The sequence below is a fragment of the Theropithecus gelada genome, chromosome 7a (assembly GCF_003255815.1).
Source record: "Theropithecus gelada isolate Dixy chromosome 7a, Tgel_1.0, whole genome shotgun sequence".
NCBI lineage: Eukaryota > Metazoa > Chordata > Mammalia > Primates > Cercopithecidae > Theropithecus > Theropithecus gelada.
The window spans coordinates 49,792,664-49,815,959 of NC_037674.1; positions in this window are offsets into that span (position 1 = coordinate 49,792,664).

Genomic DNA, 23,296 nt, shown 5'->3' on the forward strand with positions numbered 1-23,296 from the left:
GGTCTTGAACTCCTAACCTCAATTTATCCAATCGCCTCAGCCTCCCAAAGTGCTGGGATTATAGGTGTGAGCCACTTCATCCAGTCTAGTTCATTAATTTCTGATTTTTATCTTTACCAGTATTTTTCTTTCTACTTTCTTTGGATTTATCTATTTTCCTTTTTTCTAGCTTTTTGAGTTGAGATCTTAGTTAATTTTTTAAACATTTATTGCTTTTGAGTGAATTCATTGGTTATAGATACTCTGCATATTGTTTTGGATAAATACTGCAAGTTTTACTATGTAATGTTTTAAGCGTTCTTGTAAAAGTCTGCATCTCAGTATGCAATGATGAAAAAGTTCTGGAGATGGATGGATGGATGATTACACTACAATATGAATGAACGTAATGCCACTGAACTGTACACTTAAAAGTCGTGAAAATGTCATGTTATGTGTATTTCACCACAATAAAAAGTTTGTAATTCTTGTCTGAATTTTCTCTTTAACCCAAGAATATTTTATATATGTATTTAAAACTTTTCAGGATCATTTTGTGGTTGCTGTTGCTGTTGTTTTATTTGACTATTCTTTTTTGTTTTGTTTTTGTTTTTGTTGTTTTTTGATGGAGTCTCGCTCTGTTGCTCAGGCTGGAGTGCAGTGGCATGATTTTGGCTCACTGCAACCTCCACCTCCTGGGTTCAAGCAATTCTTCTGCCTCAGCCCCCCAAGTAGCTGGAAGTAGTACAGGAGCGTGCCACCATGACCAGCTAATTTTTGTATTTCTAGTAGAGACGGGGTTTCACTCTGTTGGCCAGACTGGTCTCTATCTCCTGACCTCACGATCTACCCTCCTCAACCTCCCAAAGTGCTGGGATTACAGGCGTGAGCCACCGCGCCTGGCCTATTCTTCTTCTTTATTTATTTATTTTTTTAGCCCTAATTTTATTACATGTGGTTTGTGAAGGTGTCGTGCACGACTTCAGTTTTTTGAGTTTTATTGATTTCTTTTGTGAGCTAGTACGTGTTTAATTTTTTCTGAAAATTTTATGTGTGCTTGAAGAGAATATGTATTTTCCAATTATTGGGTAAGATATTTTATATTACTTTTAAGATCAATATACTTAATTTTTATCAAACCATCCACATGCTTACTTATTTTCTATCCGACCTGTGGACTTCTGAGAGGTGTATTAGAAATCTCCTACTTTGATTGTAGATTTGTTTTCTCTTTATATTTCTGTCAAAGCTGTATTAGTAGATGCATGAATGTTTGTGCCTATTGTATCTTCTTGGTGAACTATCCTATCTTTTAATATGAGTAGCCTCCTTGTTCTTGTTCTTTTTATTGTGTTCTGCATTGACTTTCTCTTTTTCCCTTCCTTTCTTTTTCCTTTTTCTTTTTTTTTTTTTTTTTTTTTGAAACAGGGTCTCACTCTGTCACCCAGGCTGGAGTGCAGTGGCACAATCTCTGTTCACTACAACCTCTGCCCTCCAGGCTCATTTGATCCTCCTGCCTCAACCTCTCAAGTAGTTAGGACTACAGACATGCACCACCATGCCTGGCTACATTTTGTTGTGGTTTTTGTAGAGATGAGGTTTCACCATGTTGCCCAGGATGGTCTTGGACTCAAGTGATCCTCCCGCCTCAGTCTCCCAAAGTGCTGGGATTACAGGCCTAAGCCACCACACCTGGCCCTGAATTTATTTTTCTAATATTAATATTCTCACTCCCAGTTTCTTTTTAAAAATATATTCCTAATATATTTTTCTAGTGTTAGAATTCGTTTTAATTAATAACTCTCTAAGGTTTATAATAAGAAAACAGTCCCATACTTTATCCCCGATTCCAGTTCCTAGTGCTTTCCCTTCCACTTTCAACATTTTCAGTTTTTTCTGCTATTTCCTACCATATTCAAAAATAGCATACTTTCATGTTATTTTTTCATTTTTGTGTATTACCTATTGACTTCCTATGGAGAGTGAATAAATTAGTTCTCTCACAAAGACACACATACACTCAACTCTCCTTTCATCCTTCCAATATGGTTAAATTGCAACTTTTGCTGACATGATTGTTCCAATGTTTACATTGTAACAATTACGCAAACAGTTCACAGCTGATCCATGTATTGAATTCTGTTTTTATTTCTTTTCTCATACAACCTTTGTTCTCCCTGGGGTTGATAATTACCTTGGTTTTTTTGTTTGTTTGTTTTTTTCATGTGTTTATTTTCTTAGTTTCTATTACGATATCCCAAAATTTATTGCAGAAGTATTTTCCTCTCAATATATTTTAAAAATTATCTATTTGATCAGTTTCTCTTTCTTTCTTGGAGACACTCCCAGAGCCCCCCATCCTTCTACTCCCATTCTGGTTGCTGAAGGCCTGATGCACAGCTGTCATCTTCGGACTTCCGTGCACCATCATCCCTGATTCTGGATCCTCTGTCTTCCCCTTCTTGGTTTATTCTCTCTTTTTGATGGAGCACATTCTCTAGAGAAGCAGGAGAGGATCCTCATCCTGAGGCCTAAAATTATGCAATTATACAGAAGAACAAGTGGAAAATTAGACATCAAAGAAATGTGAGAAAAGAAATCACAGCAAATTGCAGTTTTTGAAAATGGTGACAATTACCACAAACCACAAAATCCAGGAAAGTAGTCTAACATTAAACTGCATGACATTGCTTTATAGTAATTTTCTCCTGAACTTTTAGTTGTAGCTCTGAAGACCTTTGTATCAGCTGGCCTTCAATCAAAAGCAGAAGCAGATTCTCCTAGAAGGATATGTTTCTCTCTCTCTCTTTCTCTCTCTCTCTCTCTCTCTCTCTCTATCTCTCAATGGATTTGTTATAGGGCTTCAACCTTACACAATTGTGGAAGCTGACTAAGCATGCTTTGTAAGGCTGTTACCTTGTATCTGATGCTGGAGTTTGAAGTCTGCAGGGCAGGCAGGGTGGAAAGGAAGATGGAAATAAAACTCCATGGAGAGCAAGAACAAGCTAGAGTCCAAGAACATGAGGTGGAACCTATAAGGACAGAGCAGAACTGTCTCCAACCTTGATGATGTGAGTGTCTTGTGGGAGAAGCGGGTGCCCTGCCTCGCAGAGCTTAACACACACCTGGGCCAGGAGTCAGAGAAACTGAGAGAGGATCAGGAGAAGTTGGAGGATGTACAAGCCCGGCTGCTGCCCCATGCCCAGGAGGTCAGCCAGCAGGTAAGCAACTAAATGGCTGCTGCCTCTCTTCCACCCTCCAAATCACCTTCAAAAATGTCTCTGTGGCTGTGCACGGTTGCTCACGCCTGTAATTCTGGCACCTTGGGAGGCCGAGGAGGGCAGATTGCTTAAGGTCAGGAGTTTGAGACCAGCCTGGCCAACATGGCGAAACCCCAACTCTGCTAAAAATACAAAAATTAGCCAGGTGTGGTGATGCGCACCTGTGGTCCCAGCTACTCAGGAGGGTGAAGCACGAGAATTGCTCGAACTTGGAAGGCAGAGGTTGCAGTGGGCCAAGATCAAGCCCTGCACTCCAGCCTGAGCGACAGGATCAGACTCCAGCTAAAAAAAAAAAAAAAAAATCTTGTGGCCCACCTACTTGGAAACATTCCAGAAAGGGAATTCTGAAAAACAGTTCGGCCTAGCCAAATTAACATAGTACAAAGCCACTGTGCTTCTTAATGGTAATGGTTTGTAATAATTTCCAGAGAGAAAAATAAAAAGACAATTCAGTCTTTTCTTCAGCATGTTTGATCAAAATTTGTTTTTTATTATCGGTGATCTTGAAGTTATAATACTATTGCAGTTTTGTGTCCCACAGACATAGGGATTCTGATAAATTCAATTTCATATGATTCTCATTCAAAAATAAAAAAAAAAAAATGTGCCTGACAATTAATTAATAGTTTTGCTGGACATAAAATTCTAGGTTTGAAATTATTTTCCCTTAGAATTTTGAAAGTGTTGGTCAATTTTGCAATGTTGAATATATTCTGGACAGGAGACTGCTGGCTTTGACCAAACTTTAATGAGAACTGAGTACTGTCCTCACAAATTTCTATATCTAACGGGAAGAGTTTTCCCCAGCCAAGCTTTTTGGCTCTATACATCTCAAAATTTGTTTTTTCTCTACTACCCAGCTGCTTCATTGCCAAATGCCTTAGAACAAGTTCATTTTTGTTTTGTTTTGTTTTTGAGACAAGGTCTTGCTTTGTTGCCCTGGCTGGAGTACAGTGGCATGAACACAGCTGACTGCAGCCTCGACCTCCCGGTCTCAAGCAATCCTCCTGCCTCAGCCTTCCAAGTAGCTAGGACTATAGGCGCATGCCACCATGCCTACCTAACTTTTGTATTTTTTGTAGAGATGAGGTCTTACTATGTTGTCCAGGCTGGTCTCTAAAGCCTGGCCTCAAGTGATCCTCCCACCTTGGCCTCCCAAAGTGCTGGGATTATAGATGTGAGCCACCATGCCCAGCCCAAGTTCATATTGTGATAAACATTTGACCCTGACCTTTCATGTCACAATGCCCGTGAGTCAGCCCAGTGGGCAGTAGAAGTATTCCTAAATGACCATTTTTACAATAGGACAACTACCGCATGGAAGGGAACTGAGGCGCCCCAGTAAAGACCATTACTGACCCCCAGACAGGCACGGGGGACATCCTGGAGTCTCCAGCTCTGACTGAGCTGTCAGCTGACAGCAGCCACATGAGTGATTCCAGCAAGATCAGCAGAAGAACCACACAGATACCAGCCTGCAAGACTGTGAAAAATGATCAATCATTTTCATCTTAAACCACTAAGTTTTAGAGTGGTTTGTCATATAGCAATAGACAACTGAACACTTGTAAATCATCTAACTGGATTTTCAAAAACCCAATCTGAGTGTCTTTCCTTTAATTTATGACAACTTATTCACAATTTCTTATGCTTAATGATATGTCTGGGTTGATTCCTAACACTTCGAGTTTTCTATCTGCCATGATTTTTTGCCTCCCACCCCCTTTTGTGCCCTTTGTTAGATAGGTCAGGTTTTATTTATGGTATTTTTCCTCTTACAGTCAGGAAGTTATAAATCCTATTTCTATTCTTCTGGCTTTTCTATTCAAGAAACAAAGGAATATATCTGCTTCATCTTTCTTTGGCGATTGGGTGTGCTTCGGGTTTAATTAGGTTGAATTTTTCCCCATCAGAAGGAAGCTACTGTTTGTGGCCTAGAAAATGATAAAATACAGAGTAAGCAATCAAAATCACCACAGGAAAGGAGCCCTGTGGGTCTGTCTGTGTGTAGACGTGTGAGCGGATGGTTATTGGAGAATGGTTGAGGAATGCAGCTCATCAGCCAAGGCCCGGTGCTCATCAGCCGCCCATCTGACACTCATTGAAAGCATCGGTTGCTGGAGATTGACCAGGTGTCCACAGTGGCCTGTTTCTTACCCTCTGCTCTGGCTTGGCCAAGGTTTAGGCAGCTTCTCTCTTTCCTCCAGGCTTCTGAGGTCTGCTTTCCTCCAAGCCTGAGCAAGCGTAACAGAAAATGGATTGTGACCCCTTATCAGCTCCTCCTGGGAATCAGCTGACCCTCTGCCTTTCCTAGGCACATTTTCACCAGACCCCACCCCTTGTGTGCCCAGCTCCCCTTACAAACGTTTGCCTACCTCTGCTTGTCCTCTCATTACCCTGTGAAAGAAAAACTTATTTCTGTTTGATTTTGAAACACTCACAGATTTCTGAGATGGGAGCTTTCTCCATATTGCAATCGTCTTTCTAATTAAAGCCTCTCCCTCCCTCTCTAATTCTGGATTTGTTTTTATTTGACAAAATACAGTCACCATTTTCTGGGGATGAAAACTTAGTCAATATCAGAAACCTGACTGCAGTCAGGAATAGAGCTCATTCACCTTTCTTCCCTAGAACTTAGACTGTGCTTGAGGCATAGTGGGTACTTCATATGTGCCTTATGAATGAATGAATGAATGAAAGAAAGAACGAACAGATGCTGAACTCAGGAGACAGAGAAGGAAGCTGGGAGAGCTGGTGTCTGGCCTCTGCTTGCTCCAGGAGCTATGTTCTCCCCGTTCACAGCTATAGCAGCTGCCAGGGATTCTGGAAACACATCGTGCTGCCATGGAAATGAATGCAGTCACAGAGTGGGAACAGTTAAGTTACTTTTCCGAGAGAGTTACATCATGTAGAAGCAGATCTCTAAAAGTCCTTGCTCCTGCAGGAGTTGGTGACTGGGTGGCAGTAATTGTGTTCACATGGTTAACTATGACAGTGTCACAAGAAGCTCAAATAACGGGTTGGAAATGCACAAATGATTGCTAGTTGCTTGAGCTCTCTGCTAGCCCTTGCCTTGCTCTCTCCATATTTACTTTCTCCAGCTTGCAACTGGATGTGTCTCTACAGCAGCCTGGCCCACCCTATTGCTGAGGCAGGAAGTTGATCTGCGCGTTGCAGCTGCTCTTGAGGAAGCTGAGTCTACTAAAATCTGTTCACCCTTTCCCTGACACTGCTGCTAAGGCCGGTCCCCATCCCCCGCAGCTTTGCTGGGCCTTGTTTATCTTTTCATCATTCTCGACTGGCTCTGGCCTATTTCTGGATCTCATGTCTGTCCTCTGACAAACCCTGCATCTCTGCCAGCTTTCTGGAATCTGTCACTCTGAGAGGCATGGGAAAACGACATTGCCCAACAGAACCAACATCTCACTGTGGCAAAAAATAGACTCATCCAAAGCAATCTGGGCGCACATGAATGTCCCCAGCACTGAACATCCCCAATCACTGGTTTCCCCCATCTGATTAATTTCTTCCCCATAGAGAGGTTTTGCAAACATTTATGTATCTTTAAGCATTTTAATGGTCTGATTTCTTAATTTTGATGGATTTTTCTTTTTCTCTTTACCTAAAAATATCATTTGAATCCATTTTCAGCTGATTATTCCTTGTCCTCTGTTTGTAATAGCAACGAGCTAGAAACAAGGTAATTATCCAACAATAAAAGACATTTTCCCTCCGCTTTGTATGCTCTTTGGTGCTCAGGCTGCAGGCCGAGAGTCACTTATCTCCTCCCACTGGCCTTATTGCTGGCTAACCCGTGACCCAGTAGCCTAGCCCTCTGTCTTTCCTGGGAATCTCTTACAACCAGTTGACCTCTGCCTGGTCCTTCTTAGTTCGACAGAGCACCTGTTTGTTCCTGGGGTGCTGAATGGAGCACTGTCCTTCTCCTGGATAACTGATGACAAAGATGCATCCAACCTGCACATGCAACGTGCTCCCTCTTGCTTGAATGCTGGCTGCACCCGAGGATCTGCACCTGCTCACCCTCCCTGCCTCCCTGCCTAAGGCAGAGAATTGAGGATGTTATGTTAGTGAAATCCTCAGATCACTCACAGTGCAGAGCACTCCCCCACTTCTCTCCATCATGTGTCAGGCCCAGAAGCAGTTACAATGATTACAGCATCACCTCCCACCTTTCCATCTACATAGTTGAACAGCTGTGCATTAGTCTAGAAAAGTCACCCTGAAAACTGGCTCTAGTTTGGGGAGGTGACATGCTCTTGCTTTGTCCCCAGAGATGCTCTTCTGTTGTCCTTGCAGTGCAGGGAGTACCTCCTGGGTTGTGTGCAGCAGCCCTGCCTGAGGTAGGGGAGAGCTGTTCACTCATATGGATCTGAATCTCACCAGTCTGGGAGGGGACAGGTACTTCTAAATCAATCAATCAATCTTTCAAGTTTTCTCATCTTCCAAAAAGACATTAATGCCCAGTTGAAAATAGCAGCCACTGAATTCACCTGGGCTTATCACACAAACAAACTCTCATTATCATATTTTTTCCTTGATGCTGTATGAAACTGAGTGAAGTTACATTTCCTGATTCAGAAGTTGCAACTGAAGTGGCCCAAGTGGGAACAAAAGGGGAAATTTTGATAACAGATGGGTTGACCCTTTATGGTATAGAACTGATTCTGAGAACTACTCCAACAAGCATGCATTCTAAACTCTATCAAGCAATGTGTGGAATCACGGCAACAAAAACATGTTCTCCCTGTCTCTTAGGTATTTTTTATTTGGAAAAGGGAGTTTCAAGTTGTCTTCCTGACTTCAATGAAGATTGTGATGAAATCACAGAATACATAAAACAAAAGATTGTTGATATTGTGTTCAAATGCAAACTAGACTTACTCATCTATCTGCATATTTGCAAATGGTGCAAATGTAAATTTTGGAAAATTCCATTCAGTCTATAAACTTACCAAAGGAAATTTAAGAAATTTCCTGCTAAACGTCCTGACCCCTCTGTACCTTTTACATAACACTGCTAAAAAGAGGTGTGATTTGCCTACCTGTGACATTGACACTTTCGTAATGACATTTTTGTTTACTTTTCAGTTTCCTCAAAGCATGCAGAGGTACTTCATGAGATTTTTGATTTTTATGGAAGTGGAAGGAGATAGCCTTCTTAGACATATGCCTACAAGACGTCTTGCAGAAAAGATGTTGGCATGTTGGCCTACTATAAAATCATATTTTCAAAGTGTAGGATGAGAAGAATGTCCTTCACTACTTTGGAAATACATTTAGTATGAGAACGGAGAAAAGGATTACTGTAAAATGGAAATGTATATGCCGTTTCTCCAAGACTGTTTCATAATCTTTAAAAAAGCTACAGAAAAGGATGAACTAAGTGCATCTAACTCGTTCCATTTAGGTGTAGGTTGTGACAAAAACTCATCTAGTGAACAAATGACTCATTCCTTGGAAATAAGACTGCTTTGAAACTTAAAAAATTATCACTAGGAAAGGACAGCCAAGTTAAACAGGATTTTCTCAATTTCTTTACTAAAACTGCAACTTATTTGGAATCCAGCTTCAATTTCACAAGTTCAAAGTACCTCCCTGCTTTGAAACCATTTTTCCAGAGAAAAGAGGCTTACCTTATGATGACATCCAATGTGCTTTGAAGTGTTTTAGAATGACAGACATTTTAGACATCGATAGCCTGTGTGATTAATTTATGGAAGCAAAAGAACTGATTGACGAACAACTGGCCTACCGAAACAAGCCCGTAGATACAGGGCATGGACATGTATGGAGAGGTGGAAATTAATTCCTACAAGTCTAAAAACCTGCTGTTGGCCAGGCATGGTGGCTCACGCTTGCAATCCCAGCACTTTGGGAGGCCGAGGTGGGTGGATCACGAGGTCAGGAGATCGAGACCATCCTGGCTAACACGGTGAAACCCTGTCTCTACTAAAAATACAAAAAGTTAGCCGGGCATGGTGGTGGGCACCTGTAGTCCCAGCTACTCGGGAGGCTGAGGCAGGAGAACGGCGTGAACCTGGGAGGAGGAGCTTGCAGTGAGCAGAGTTCGCGCCACTGCACTCCAGCCTGGGCGACAGAGTGAGACTCTGTCTCAAAAAAAAAAAAAAAAATCTGCTGTTGCTAGTAAATAAAAGCCTAAGTACTCCATGCCCTCACAGTGTTGTTGAGAAGATATTTAGCCTTGTGTCATCACATCAGACTGACACTAGGAATCAATGTAATGTGGGCTTGAGAAGAGCAGAGCCGCAGGCCAAAGTGAATGTTATACTTATCTCGATTCAGTTTTATCATTGCATAAAAGAAAAGATGAGTGTCCTAAATGCCACAGGCAATTCAGAGAAATATTATTAGGAAAGGAAGCTGAAGGAATAAAAGGCATCTTACTGTAGCATGGAACAGAAGGAAACTGACATTTTTTAAAAATCAAATATGTGAAATACCCATTTCATCATTCCTATTGTATTTTCATTTTCCTTTTTAATTTTTTGGCTTCCTTTTTTTATTCTTTTCCAACTTTTATTTTAAATTCAGGGGTTCATGTGCAGGATGTGCAGGTTTGTTACACAGGTAAACATGTGTCATGGTGGTTTGCTGCACTGATCATCCCATCATCTCAGTATTAAGCCGGCCCAGCATCTATTAGCTATTCTTCCTGATGTTTTCCTTTCTCCCACCCTCCACCCACTGACAGGCCCCATTGTGTGTTATTCCCCCGATGTTTCCATGTGTTCCCATCATTCACCTCCCACTTATAAGTGAGAACATGCAGTGTTTGGTTTTCTGCTCCTGCGTTAGTTTGCTGAGGACAATGGCTTCCAATACCATCCATGACCCTGCAAAGGACATGATCTCGTTCCTTTTTATGGCTGCATAGTATTCCATGATCTATATGTGCCACATTTTCTTTATCCAGTCTATCATTGATGGGTATTTAGGTTGATTCCATGTCTTTGCTATTGTGAATAGTTATGTTTTCCTTTTTAGAAGTCTTATGTTTAATCTTAATAATATAAAATAAATAGCCTATAAACCTTAAGTATTCAATAAGGACTTTTAAAAAGTTAAAAACAAATTGCTATATCTGAGGATAAAAACAGTATAAAAATATTGTGGTTTTTTTTCACACATATTTAATTAGCCTTACTATTAATTATCCCTAGTTGCTATTAGCTAGTCCTATTGTCTGGTTTAAATAACATTTATATAACAGAAATGTAAATAAATCAGAATATATAACTTCAAATAAGTACCTATCTTCCTTTCTAAGTGCCTTAAAAGCAACAGCACATATGTGTATAATTATTTATTATATATGGTATTAGTATGGCTTTTGTATTGGTCTGGCATGGCATGGCCGTGTCTTGGGTTGTCTTTCTTTTTTTTTCTTTTTTTTGAGATAGAGTCTTGCACTGTTGCCCAGGCTGGAGTGCAGTGGCGTGATCTCGGCTCACTGCAACCTCCGCCTCCCGGGTTCACGCCATTCTCCTGCCTCAGCCTCCCGAGTAGCTGGGACTACAGGTGCCTGCCACCAGGCCTGGCTAATTTTTTGTATTTTTAGTAGAGACGGGATTTCACCGTGTTAGCCAGGCTGGTCTCGATCTCCTGACCTCATGATCCGCCCACCTCGGCCTCCCAAAGTGCTGGGATTACAGGCGTGAGCCGCTGCGCCCAGCCTGGATTGTCTTTCTGAAATATTGGTGATCCTGTCTGTCATTCGCATCATGTTTCTTTCTCCTCCTCCTCCTCCTCCTCCTCCTCCTTCTTCTTCTTTTTGGAGACAAAGTCTCTCTCTGTCGCCCAGGTTGGAGTGCAACGGCGCGATCTCAGCTCACTGCAACCTCCGCCTCCCAGGTTCAAGCAATTCTCCTGCCTCAGCCTCTGGAGTAACTGGGATTACAGGCACCGCCCCCGCTACTATTTCTGGCTAATTTTTGTATTTTTAGTAGAGGTGAGTTTTGTCATATTGGCCAGGCTGGTCTGGAACGCCTGACCTCAGGTGATCCACCCACTTCAGCCTCCCAAAGTGCTGGGATTACAGGTGTGAGCCACCGTGCCTGACCTGGCATCATGTGTCTATGGTTCCGTCCATGTGGCTGTCATGCCTATCAGTAGCTCAGTCCTTTAGACTGCTGAATGGTGTTCCATTGTACGGATACTATGTGCCCCTGGTGGTGGTGGTGGTGTTTTTATCCATTCACTAGCTGATGGATATTTGGGTTGTTTCCAGTTCTTGGTGATTATAAACACGTGCATAAAGGTTCTTGTGTGCACATTTTTATTTTTCTTGGGTAACTGCCTAAGTGCAGAATTCATAGGTTATATTATGAATGTATGTTTTACTATGTGAGGAACTCCCAAATTATCTTCCCAAGTGGCTGAACCATTTTTGCATCCCACCAGCAGTGTATGAGCTGCTCTACACGCTAGCTAGCACTTGATAATTTCAGTTACATTTTTTAAATTTTTCAGCTATTCTAATAGATGTGTAATGGTATTTTCTTATTTTAAAATTTCATAGCAGCCATTTTGATTGGCATTCACAACTGCCTCAGAGGGAACCGAGACAAAAAGAAAACATAAAGAAAGAAAATTCTGCCTGTGGAACGGAAGAATGGGAACAGGTGCAGAAAGGGTTCTGGGAATGAGTGTGACATTGAGCATATTCAGGGTAAAAAAAATCAGCTTTGGCTGAGGAAGAGTGCCCCGGGGAGGTGGGGGTTGTGTCAACCAGACTGTCCCCTCTCCCAGAGCTCAGACCCAGGGCTCTGAGAGTCCTCAGGTCTTCATGTCTCAAGAGGAAAGAAGGAGTTGGGGTGGGGGAAGGGTAGAACTCTTTCTGCCTTTATTTATTTATTTATTTATTTAGAGACAGGATCTTGCTCTGTTGCCCAGGCTGGAGTGCAGAGGCATGATCATGGCTCACTGCAGCCTGAAACTCCCTGGCTCAAGCGATCCTCCCACCTCAGCCTCCTAAGTAGCTGGGACTGCAGGCATGTGCCACCATGCCCAGTAATTTTTTTATTTTTTGTAGAGATGGGCTTTCGCCATGTTGCCTAGACCAATCTTGAACTCCTAGGCTCAAGCAATCCTCCTGCCTCAGCCTCCCAAAGTGCTGGGATTACAGGTATCAGCCACCACACCAGATCCAGAAAGTTTATTTTTGATGCGCAGTGTCCATGTCACCATACTGTGAGCTCCATGAAGGCAACCCATCATCACTCTTGTCCCCTGCTCTGTTCCCACACCTGGCTCATTGCCCATCTCATGGTTGAAGCCCAGGAGGTACTTATGGAGTGGATGGAATAATGATTATTTCTAGACCACTGAAGCTGCTTTAGTGAACGTCACACGGAACAGTGACTGCATTCTTTCTGCCAGTCTAGGGAAAGTCCCTTTTGCTCACCCTAGGCCCAGTTGATGGCCCATCTGGTCATTTCTTCACCACCTCTCACACCTGTTCACTTTACTACCCCTTCCCTCACCACTGCTTCTTCTGTGGGCTGTTGACATAGCCTCCTAACAACTCTCATGGCCTCCCCGTCTTCTTCTGTCCCCCAGTTTCTAATCTGTCTTATCTTTGCCAGATGTTGGATTAATAAGCCTTGCTCTTATCCTGACCTGTCACACCAAAGCCCCTGTACTGGCTCCTGATATCCACAAAAGAGGAGCCAACAGGAAACTGGTCCCCGCTCCTTTCCTATATCCCAGCTCCCACTGGCCCTCTGGAGGGCTCTTGATTTTGGTCAAAGTCTACCGTCATGTTTGTTGTTGTTGTTGTTTGTTTGCTTGCTTGTTTGTTTGTTTTTTGAGACGGAACCTCCCCCGGACACCCAGGCTGGAGTGCAATGGTGCCATCTCGGCTCACTGCAACCTCCACTTCCCAGGTTCAAGCGATTCTTCTGCCTCAGCCTCCTGTGTAGCTGGGATTACAGGCACCCGCCACCACGCCCAGCTGATTTTTTGTATTTTTGTAGAGACAGGGTTTCACCATGTTGCCCAGGCTGGTCTTGGACTCCTGACCTCATGATCTACCCTCCTCAGCCTCCCAAAGTGCTGGGATTACAGGCATGAGCCACCGCGCCCAGCCACCTTCATGTTTTTAAAACTGCCCTTTCCTGCTGAAACCAAACCTATCCTGTCTGCATGGCCTCTCAAAAGAACGAAAGAACCAGGGCTTCGGGATCAGAGAGACGTGGGTTCAAACTCTAGTCACCTATTTCCTAACCAAGGGGACACTGAAAAATTCCTTACCCTGAGTCTCAGTGCTCTTTTCTTTAGAATGGGCAATAAAAAGTACCTACCTTTACTTGGGAGGCTGAGACAGGAGGATTCTTTGGGTCCAGGAGGTTGAGGCCGCAGTAAGCTATGAAGCGCCACTATGCTCCAACCCGAGTGACAAAGGGAGACCTCATCTCTAAAACAAAACAAAACAAAAAAGTACCTACCCTGGGTTTGTGTAAGGAGATTGTATGTATAAAGGGGGCCTGGCATATACTAACAATGTACAAATTTTTAAAAAGGTAGATATGATTTTTGGTAATTCCTGCCTAAAGAAAAAAAGGCTAAAAATAGGAGTATAATTAATTAATTGTTTTCTAATTCTTTCCCAGCCATAACACTGGAGGTTGCTTCCCTAGGGAGGGAACTACCTGAGTAGAGATTGGGTTTCAAGTGTGGGTGCTGCTGCCCCCAGCCTAATGGGTCACATGCCCTAAAGAGAAGCTGGTCAGTCGCAATGCTCCCTCCAACTCCCCTCTACTTTGGGATAGAGTCCTTATGGGTTAAAAGACCAACCAAACAACAACAGGACACAGTAGAGAAAACAGTCAGTGAGGGAGAACTTTTTCATCCTTTCCGACAGACATTTGGGGTCATCTCATGTGTGAACATGGTGAAGGAGGAAGACAAAGACAAACAGAATGTGGTCCTCCTGACTGGGTGCTCCCTGAGGGAGAGGCATGAGCCTGCTGATTATTGGAGTTTGCTATGGTTTGTATAATAGTGTCTCCTCTGAAATTCATGTTGAAATGGAATCCCCCATGCAACAGAATTAAGAAGTGTGGCCTTGAGAATGTGATTGAGTCATGAGGGCTCCATACTCATAAACGGATAGGGTTAGGGCTCTTATAAAAAACTTGACAGGCCAGACGCGGTGGCTCACGCCTGTAATCCCAGCACTTTGGGCGGCCGGGGCAGGTGGATCACCTGAAGTCAGGAGTTTGAGACCAGTCTGGCCAACATGGTAAAACCCTGTCTCTACTAAAAATACAAAAATTAGCTGGATGTGGTGGCACATGCCTGTAATTCTGGCTACTTGGGAGGCTGAAGCATGAGAATCACTTGAACCCAGGAGGCAGAGGTTGCAGTAAGCAGAGATCATGCCACTGCACAAGTGATGCCTGGGCAACAAGCGTGAAACTCCATCTCAAAAAATAAATAAATAAAAAGACAAGACAGATGGAGTTCACTCTTTTACTGCCCTTCCATCCCTTCTGCCACTTGAGACCATGGCATTCCTCCCCTCTAGAGGATGCAGCAACAAGGTGCCATCTTGGAAACAGGGAACAGCCCTCAGCAGACACAACCAAACCTGCTGGTGCCTTGCTCTTGGACTTTCCAGCCTCCAGAACTGCGAGAAAATAAATTTCTCTTTTTTATAAATGACTCAATCTCAGGTATTTTGTTACAGCAACAAAAATGAACTAAGACAGAGTTGTTCCAAGAAGAAGACACTTAAAACCTCTCCAAAGCAGATGGGTCTCCGTGGAGTAGAAAGCTCCCCAACATCAATGAGATTCTAGAGGGAACATTATGATCACATATCAGGGAAGAGAGTGAAGCTTCAAATGGGCTCTGATTAGGGGCTCTCTAAAGCCCAGCCTCATTCTGGGTTCTGCAACTGAAGAGGCTTTAGGGTATCAAAGGGCTTCCAGTTGCTTGAAAAGCAAAAATAAAAAGAAGAAGCTCATATGTCAATAAGGCAAGTCATTAAGAAAGTAGATGCTTTTAATACCAGGTAATGTCAGCATAAGAATATGTATACAAAGCTGGGTTATTTTTAGTATTGGGTGAAGGCACATTATTCTTTTGACAATTAGAATAAAGAAAGCAATTAGAAACTCCAGGAAAATGAAAAGCTGTGCAGAAAAAGCTGTAGCCCAAATACAAAGCAAATGAAATGTGGCATGTCTTTGAGCAGTTGATGGAGCATAAGAAAATTGAATACATTTGACCTTGATGCTAAGAACCCCTTCTGAGCAGCCTGGGCATCATGACATTAGATCAGAAGGGAAAGAAATGTAATTCTTGGATATTCCTTGGCTCAGCAGTGACAGTGAACTGTACTCACACAGGCATGAGAATATAATATTGGTTTATTGATTTTTTTCTTAGAGTCAATTTATGGACAAAATGCAGCTATTATAATAATGACTTCAGAATAGTATCTAAATGTTATCATCAATTAAAATGTAAAAGTAAGACTATTGAAGACTTGAGAGGTAGAGGAGGGATAGAAGTCGGTTTCTCATTTTACATAGCGGGAAGTCGTTAGATTGCATCTTCACTCTATGGAGTAGGAAGTAGGTCTGTTAGTTAGAGCTCGAAGATGACCAGTAGAAGAACCAAGAATATTTTAATTTACAAAAACCAGGAGGAATGAAGAGCGATGAAAGGGAGCCATGCACATGAACCAAAACCTTGTTTTTCACAGGAGAGTGAAAGAGTTTCCTAGGATTGCCATAACAAAGTATCAAAAATAGTGTGACTCGGCCTGGCACAGTGGCTCACACCTGTAACCCCAGCATTTTGGGAGGCCAAGGCAGGCAAATCACTTGAGATCAGGAGTTCAAGACCAGCCTGGTCAATGTGGTGAAACCCCATCTCCACTAAAAATATGAAAATTAGCCAGGCCTGGTGGCAGGAGCCTGTAATCCCAACTACTCAGGAGGCTGAGGCAGGAGAATCGCTTGAACTTGGGAGGCAGAGGTTGCGGTGAGCCAAGATCACACCACTGTACTCCAGCCTGGGCGACAGAGCAAGACTTTATTTTAAAAAATAAATAAATAAATAAATAAATAAATAAATAAATAAATAAAACAGTGTGACTCAAACCACAAAAATTTATCATCTTATAGTTCTGGAGGCTGAGGTTGAAATCAAGGTGCCAGCAGTGTTGGTTTCTGCAGGGGAGGATCTGTTCCAGGCCTCTCCACTAGAATCTCTTGCTTGCTGGCGATCTCTGGTGCTTGCAGATGCACGGCTCCACCAGCTGCTTTCATCTCCATTTTGTGATCTCCCTGTGTCTTCACCTTGTCTTCCTTCTGTATCCAAATTTCCCCTCTTTATAAGGACACCAAGAATTCTAAATTTTGAATTTGGTCTTCCAGGTAGTTATCAAGACACATTTGTCATGGATTGGAGAATAGAACATATTAAATCTTATGTAGAATTTATAACTTTAAAATATTTACACATATGGCCAGGTGTGGTGTCTCATGCCTGTAATCCCAGCACTTTGGGAGGCCAAGGCAGATGGATCACCTGAGGTCAGGAATTCAAGGCTAGCCTGACGAACATGGCAAAACCCCGTCTCTACAAAAATACAAAAATTAGCCAGGCGTGGTGGTGGGTGCCTGTAATACCAGCTACTCGGGAGGTTGAGGCAAGAGAATCACTTGAACCCAGGAGGCAGAGGTTGCAATGAGCCAAGATCATGCCACTGCACTCCAGCCTGGGCGACAGACCCAATCTCAGGTATTTTGTTATAGCAAGACAAGAGTGAGACTCTGTCACAAAAAAAAAAAAAAAGAAAGAAAGAAAAAGAAAAAAAAAAAAAAGGAAAATAGGCCAGGCGAGGTGGCTCACGCCTGTAATCTCAGCAGTTTGGGAGGCCAAGGCAGGTGGATCACATGAGGTCAAGTGTTTGAGACCTGCCTGACCAACATGGAGAAACCCTGTCTCTATTAAAAATACAAAATTAGTTGGGCGTGGTGGTGTGCACCTGTAATCCCAGCTGCTCAGGAGGCTGAGGCAAGAGAATCACCTGAACCTAGGAGGTAGATGTTGCAGTGAGCTGAGATCGCACCATTGCACTCCAGCCTGGGCAAGAAGAGTGAAACTCCATCTCAAAAATAAGTAAATAAATTAATTAAATATTTACACCTATGGTATATGGGCTTCCAATTATACTCTTGTCACGGGCCCTGCAAAAGTATGGGCAGGCCTGATGTGTGTAACCACAGCAGAAGAAGAACCAGAAACCATCAGTTGTTGCTCTGGAGAGTGCACAGGAGAAGGTGAGAGTGGGAGAAGGAGGATTGTAGTGTTCTGTTAGAGGCTTCTCTGTCAATGTGATGCTCTGTTTTGCCATTTGCATGCTTCGCTTCAATAAAACTTATGAAAATTATCCAAGTTCTCACCTTCTCCCTTGAGTCTTCCTGATCCCCAGCTCTCACCACACAGAGAGCTTCTACAGCCCTCAGTGGCTGTGCTGCCTTCTGTCCTGCCTGGCCTGCTCTCCCAGAGGCCCCTGAAGACAATACCACCTCCCCAGGCCCACTGGCCACCTGTCTTCTTGTCTCCCCCGAGAGGTTCCCTGAGCTGAGGTCAGCACAGCCTGTTTGCCCTGCCTCCTCTTGGTCAGCATTCTCTGCCAGAGCTGCTCTCCTCCCTCCCTCTCTAGCCTGGAGCTCCCACCTGCACCTCCCGGTAGCCCCTCAGGGTTGGGAGAAGCCCAAGCTCTGCCCACAGTCTGTCTGGTGGCTGGGGGTGGGCAGGGAGGTGTTGCATGGAACAGCGCTGCAGCCTCACCTCTTCGTGAGAAGCAGGTGTCTGCCAAGTCAAATGGCTTTCTGCTGTCAGTGAGAGGCTCCACCTTCCTCCTGACTGGCCCAGGCCTTTGCCACCACTGTTCTCTTTATGTCTCAGTTTTCCTCCCTCCCCTCTCCCTCACCCTTGCTTTCTGCTGGGTCCCCCTGTTTCTCCTTTTCTCTCTGTCTGCATTACCCTCCAAGCTCTTTACCCTCAATTCCATCTTGCCATGGAGCAGAGGGATTATTGCCACTCCCCCATTCCAGACCCCAGATCCTGCTTCATCCTCAGGGTTAAACTACCTCTGCCCCACACACTCAACCTGCACTGGCATCTAATCCAGGCCCTTCATGCTGACCCCTAACAAATGGCCCTTGGCCCATTCCTAGTGCCCCACAGCTAACAGCGGGACGTGATCCTGACCCTGTAGCACTGGTTCCAATCTAGAACCTTAATCTGAACACTCACTGTCATTCATAACACTCCCCAATCCCACCCCTACCCTGTGGGAAGGGCTGGGGCTGAAAACTCGAGGTCTGCGATGTATCCTGGGGGTGCGGCCAAGTTCTGCATTCCTGGAAACTGGGACTGGCTTGGAGAAAAACAAAAATAAATCCTATGAAGTATGCTTCAGTTGGTGCTACTGCTGAAAATAGTCCCTGAGGACTAAGACGAAGGTCAGGAGAGAGTAGTGGGAATGGTGTCAGGCGAGGGGACCAGAAATGTGGCTGGAGATGGCCCTGAGTGGAAGGCCAGTGACAGTCAGCAGGGAGCGCTTAGGAGGCCCTGGGCAGATGGAGGAGGGAAGAGAGAGGGGGGCAAAGGCTCCAGCTGGAAGGCCAAGGTTGTTGTTCATTCATTCCTTTGTTCAGCAACTATTTGTTGAGCACCTACTAAGTGGCAGGCCCTTTGCTGGGCACCGGGGAGATAGCAGTGAACAGAACCAGGTACCCGCCTGTGTGGAGCTCGCATTCAGATTGCGGAGATAGACAGGAAACACGCTAACAGAGATGTTAGGGGAGCGTAGGAAAGAAGGACAAATAAGGCAAGGTGAGCAGACAGCAAGGGACAAAGACTTTATATAGAGTGGCCTGGGAAGGCCTTTCTGGGGAGCTGGCATTTGAACAAACCTCAAAAGACAAGAGGAAGGGAGCCCTGCAGGTATGGAGGGACTTTGTCCAGTTAGAGGAAATAGTAGGAGCAGCAGCCCCAAGGTGGGAGCAGGGGACACGTGGAGCTGCACACAGCGAGCAGGGCCAGAGCAAAGCGGGGTGAGGCCAGAGAAAGCAGCCAGGATGCCCACCAAGGCTCGCCTGGGTTCCTAGGTCAGAGATCCCGAGAAGAGGGGAGAGGCCCTCATGCCCAAGTGGTGGGAAGGGGTGGAGGAGAATGGGGAGGAAATGGGAGTGAGGCCACCCCAGGTAAGGTCAGCTGCGACCTCTGGGTTAGCATGATGCCAGAAGAGAAGACAGGGCCTGCAGGGCCTCTCCCCCATCCACAGCCCTGGGTGCACATGCCACGAGCTCCTGCTCACTCCACCTCACGTCCCCACACTCGCGCATGAACAACACACACACAGAAAATAGGCACAGGCTCAGCTTTCACTTGCATGCACATAGAAATCGCGTGTGAACACACGCATGCACACGGGCCCCTCGTGTCAATGGAGACATTTTTGAGAATTCTAGACAGGCAGAATATAAAGGCCAAAGGACTTTAAACCAACTCTCATGTATGACAGAGGCACTAAGGCCTAGAAAAAGGAAGCCTCATAATTTGGTGAGCTAGGCAGATTGCTCTATGTCCCCCCCATGTATGTGCGTGTTGTGCGCGCGCGCGCGCACACACACACACACACACACACACACACACACACGCAGTCCCACCAGCTGGCCAAAGCTCCTTCCATAACCCTATCTTCTCAACAGCCTCTGCCTCCCAGGACACCCACAGGCTTAACCAAGTCCCACCAGGAGTGTACCGAGCTTCCTCCCAGCTATTCCAGCAGGCTGCTGGGGGGAACGCAGTGTCGGGACCAAGACAGACTCTGCCCCTCTTGGTGGGATGGCAACAGCTCACAACCACAGCTGACCACAGCAGCCCCCGACTGCCTCTCTCCTCTCAGAGCCTGTTTCCGGGTCCAACAGACCTTCTTCCTCCATCTCTCTTTCTGGGTGTTTCTCCCTTGCTTCCTTTCTCTACCTCCGGAAAGGAGGCCGTGATGCAGTTTTTTCCTCTCTTTCTCCTGGTATCTTTCTCATTACTCTGTTTCTCTCCAGTTCTCTGTCTCTGCTGGGTTTATCCCTCTCACTCCATTTTCTCATCAGGATCTTTTTTTGCCTTCCAGGAAAAGCTGACGTGGCGCCCCTGGTCAGCAGGAGTGAGGCCTTCTGGGGTGGGGGAGTCCCGCTCGAGCTGGGGTGCGGCTGGCGCCCTGGTTGGGGGCAGCAGAAGCAGGAGCGGAGTGAGAGGCAGCGGAATGGGAGGAGAGAGGGCTGGGCCTCCGCGGGCAGGAAGGGGAGCAGGGGGAAAGAAAAACTGTGGGAGGAAGTGAGCCCCCCTCCCCTGCTAGGGTGACCAACTGTACTGGTTTCCTGAGACTGTCTGGATTTGAGCATGGGAAGTCCCATGTCCCAGAAAATCCATCAGTTCCAGGTGAACCAGGACTGCTGGCTGGTCACCCTATAAACTGCCAGGGACCCACAGGAGACAGGGCCAGGACTCACAGGAGGGGCTTCCAAGCTTGGCCTCCTAGTTCTGGGGACAGTCAGGGCCCCACGTACTCACCAAGGGTCCCCATCTCAGGCCTGAGCCCAATTTAGAGGAGGCCAGGAGAGGGGAGATGGCAGCCCCTACAGCCCACAGGAAGCTCCCAGGTGGAAAAGATGAGGAAGCCCAACTTCTGGCTTGTCTCCCAGCCTGCTGGCATGATCTCCCGTGAGGTGGGCTTTACAGAAAAAACTTGAGCTATGACAGCAAGAGACGGCAGAGGGGCAACCCGGGAGATCATACACCCCGTCCTCAGAGGCCTGCACAACTGCTCCTGGGCTCTGCAGAAGGGTAGGCCCACCTGTCCCACTGGGAGACACCTTGGAGAGTCAGTGGTTCTTAGCTGAGATCCTGCCGGCCCTACTGTCCTTCCTGGTGGAAGCGGGCACTGCCACACCTTGTAGGCAGCGGCAGGACCTGAGCAGACTAGGAGGATACATCAGTGACCAGCACGCACAGTCTCATGTCTGCCCAGGTGGGCTGGTCCCTCTCACTTTTTCTGCCCTCAGCCCCCCACATCTGTTCTGAGGTGGGAGTCTGAGCTTAGTATTTGGCTGTCATTAAGGTTCTAGGTAGGGAATGAGGGGACAGACTCCCTGCCCCCAGAAGGCTGCTGACATACTCACCCATCCAACAGAGCATGGGTCTCCTACACTGTATGAAATATTCTCTATATGCCCCTTCCCTAGCCTGGGCCCAAAGGCCCTATCTGTAAGATGACGAGGAGGTGAAGTGGGTGAGCTCTAAAATGCTTCATTCTGAACACCACCCAAATTGTCAATCATGCTGTGAAGGGGACGCTTACTGAGTGTCTTCCTAGTGTCGGAGATCAATAGCACCTGGGAAGGTAAGGCCTCTGACCTCAGTGGGCTTCCTCTCTAGTAAGGGGTCGCACATTAAACACACATGAATAAATAATCACAGCTTATAGGAAGAACTATGAAGAAAAGTCAGGAATGGCCGCGAGAACAGTCACTGGGAACTGAGGGCTGCGGAGATGCTTGCACTCTGACCCTGGTGTGCTTGGAAGGAGGGAGATGGGGTAGGAACTGTGAACTCCTCAGAGCACCCTGGAGGTGAAGCTGCTGGCATAGACTTTATGCAGGTGAGGGTGTGTGTATGGGCTGTGCAGAACACAGTGAAGCCCCCTCCACCAGGAAGCCCTCCCTGACTGACACAGGTCACTGAAACTCCCCTCTGGTTTACTGAACCCTGGATGTGTATTCTTGCAGCCTCTGGTTGATCCACCAAACTCAGGACTTTCCTAGAAATTTTCCGGCACAGTGAGGATGATGCAACAGAGGCCTCCCTCTGCAGGGGAAAGAAAGGGGACTCTCCACTAGACCATAATAATATCCTCAACATCATACTGGGGTGTTTTGCAGGCAGCATGCTGGGGACTTCTGTGGCCTTGCCTGGTGACAGGGAATGGGGCGTGATGAGCTGAAGCAGGCTTCCTGGGGATGCTTTCAGCCAAAGATGATCCCTGGCTGCCCTTGGCCCTGCTGAGAGGGTAAGTTGAGTCATGAGCAGAATTCAGCCAGTTATCAGATGGAAGGCTAAGGAAGCTTGGGGAAGGCTACTGAGGGGATACGGTAGGCTTGTTTTGTGGAGGGGAAATTCTTCAGTCTACAGAGTTCTTTTCTGGGGCTCCTTCATCTTTCGGTTTCTCTTCCAGCTCCCTTGTTTTGGGCCTCTTTTGTTTCCCCATTCCCCAACCCTGGGCCTTCCTGTTTGGAAAAGGGGTCAAATATCTTCACCCTGGAGGCGTCTGCCCCTTCCACACAGTTGGTGTTGTAACAGTGGAGCTCAGAGAGGCCGAAGCTGACCACATAGATGTCCAGCGCCAACAGTGGGATTTTGGGCCCTGTGGGGGACACAGAGAAACTCTCCAGGAGTGCGGCCCCTTGGCCTCCCCTCTGGGTGCCCGGTGGGCAGTGGGCCTGGGTGGCTCAGAATCCCGGCCAGGAGCACTGAAGGCCAACAGGCTCCCGCCCTGAGCCTTCTGAGCCAGGATTCCTTGTCTCCTCCCCAACCAGTGGGGAGTGCAGTGAGGGGCGGGGCCTGGAGTCTTGGGAGCTCCCTGGACAACAACATGCATTTAGCGCAGCTCAGTCTCGGAGCCAGTAGGATACGTTTTCTTAAAAGAAAAAAAAAAACCAAAACACGCCTAACATCTTGGCTTTCACTGAAGGGTTGGTATCTGCTTTGTACACTTTGGCCTTCTTGGCTTTTCACTGAGACACAAACACATGGATGCACACTCACTTCCACACACAAACCCACACCAAGCCAGACACACCCATACAAACACACACCAAGATGTACACACACACACACACACACACACACTCACACACAAATTAATGTACATGGTTTCATACCCACATCCACACAAACACACAAAGTCAGGC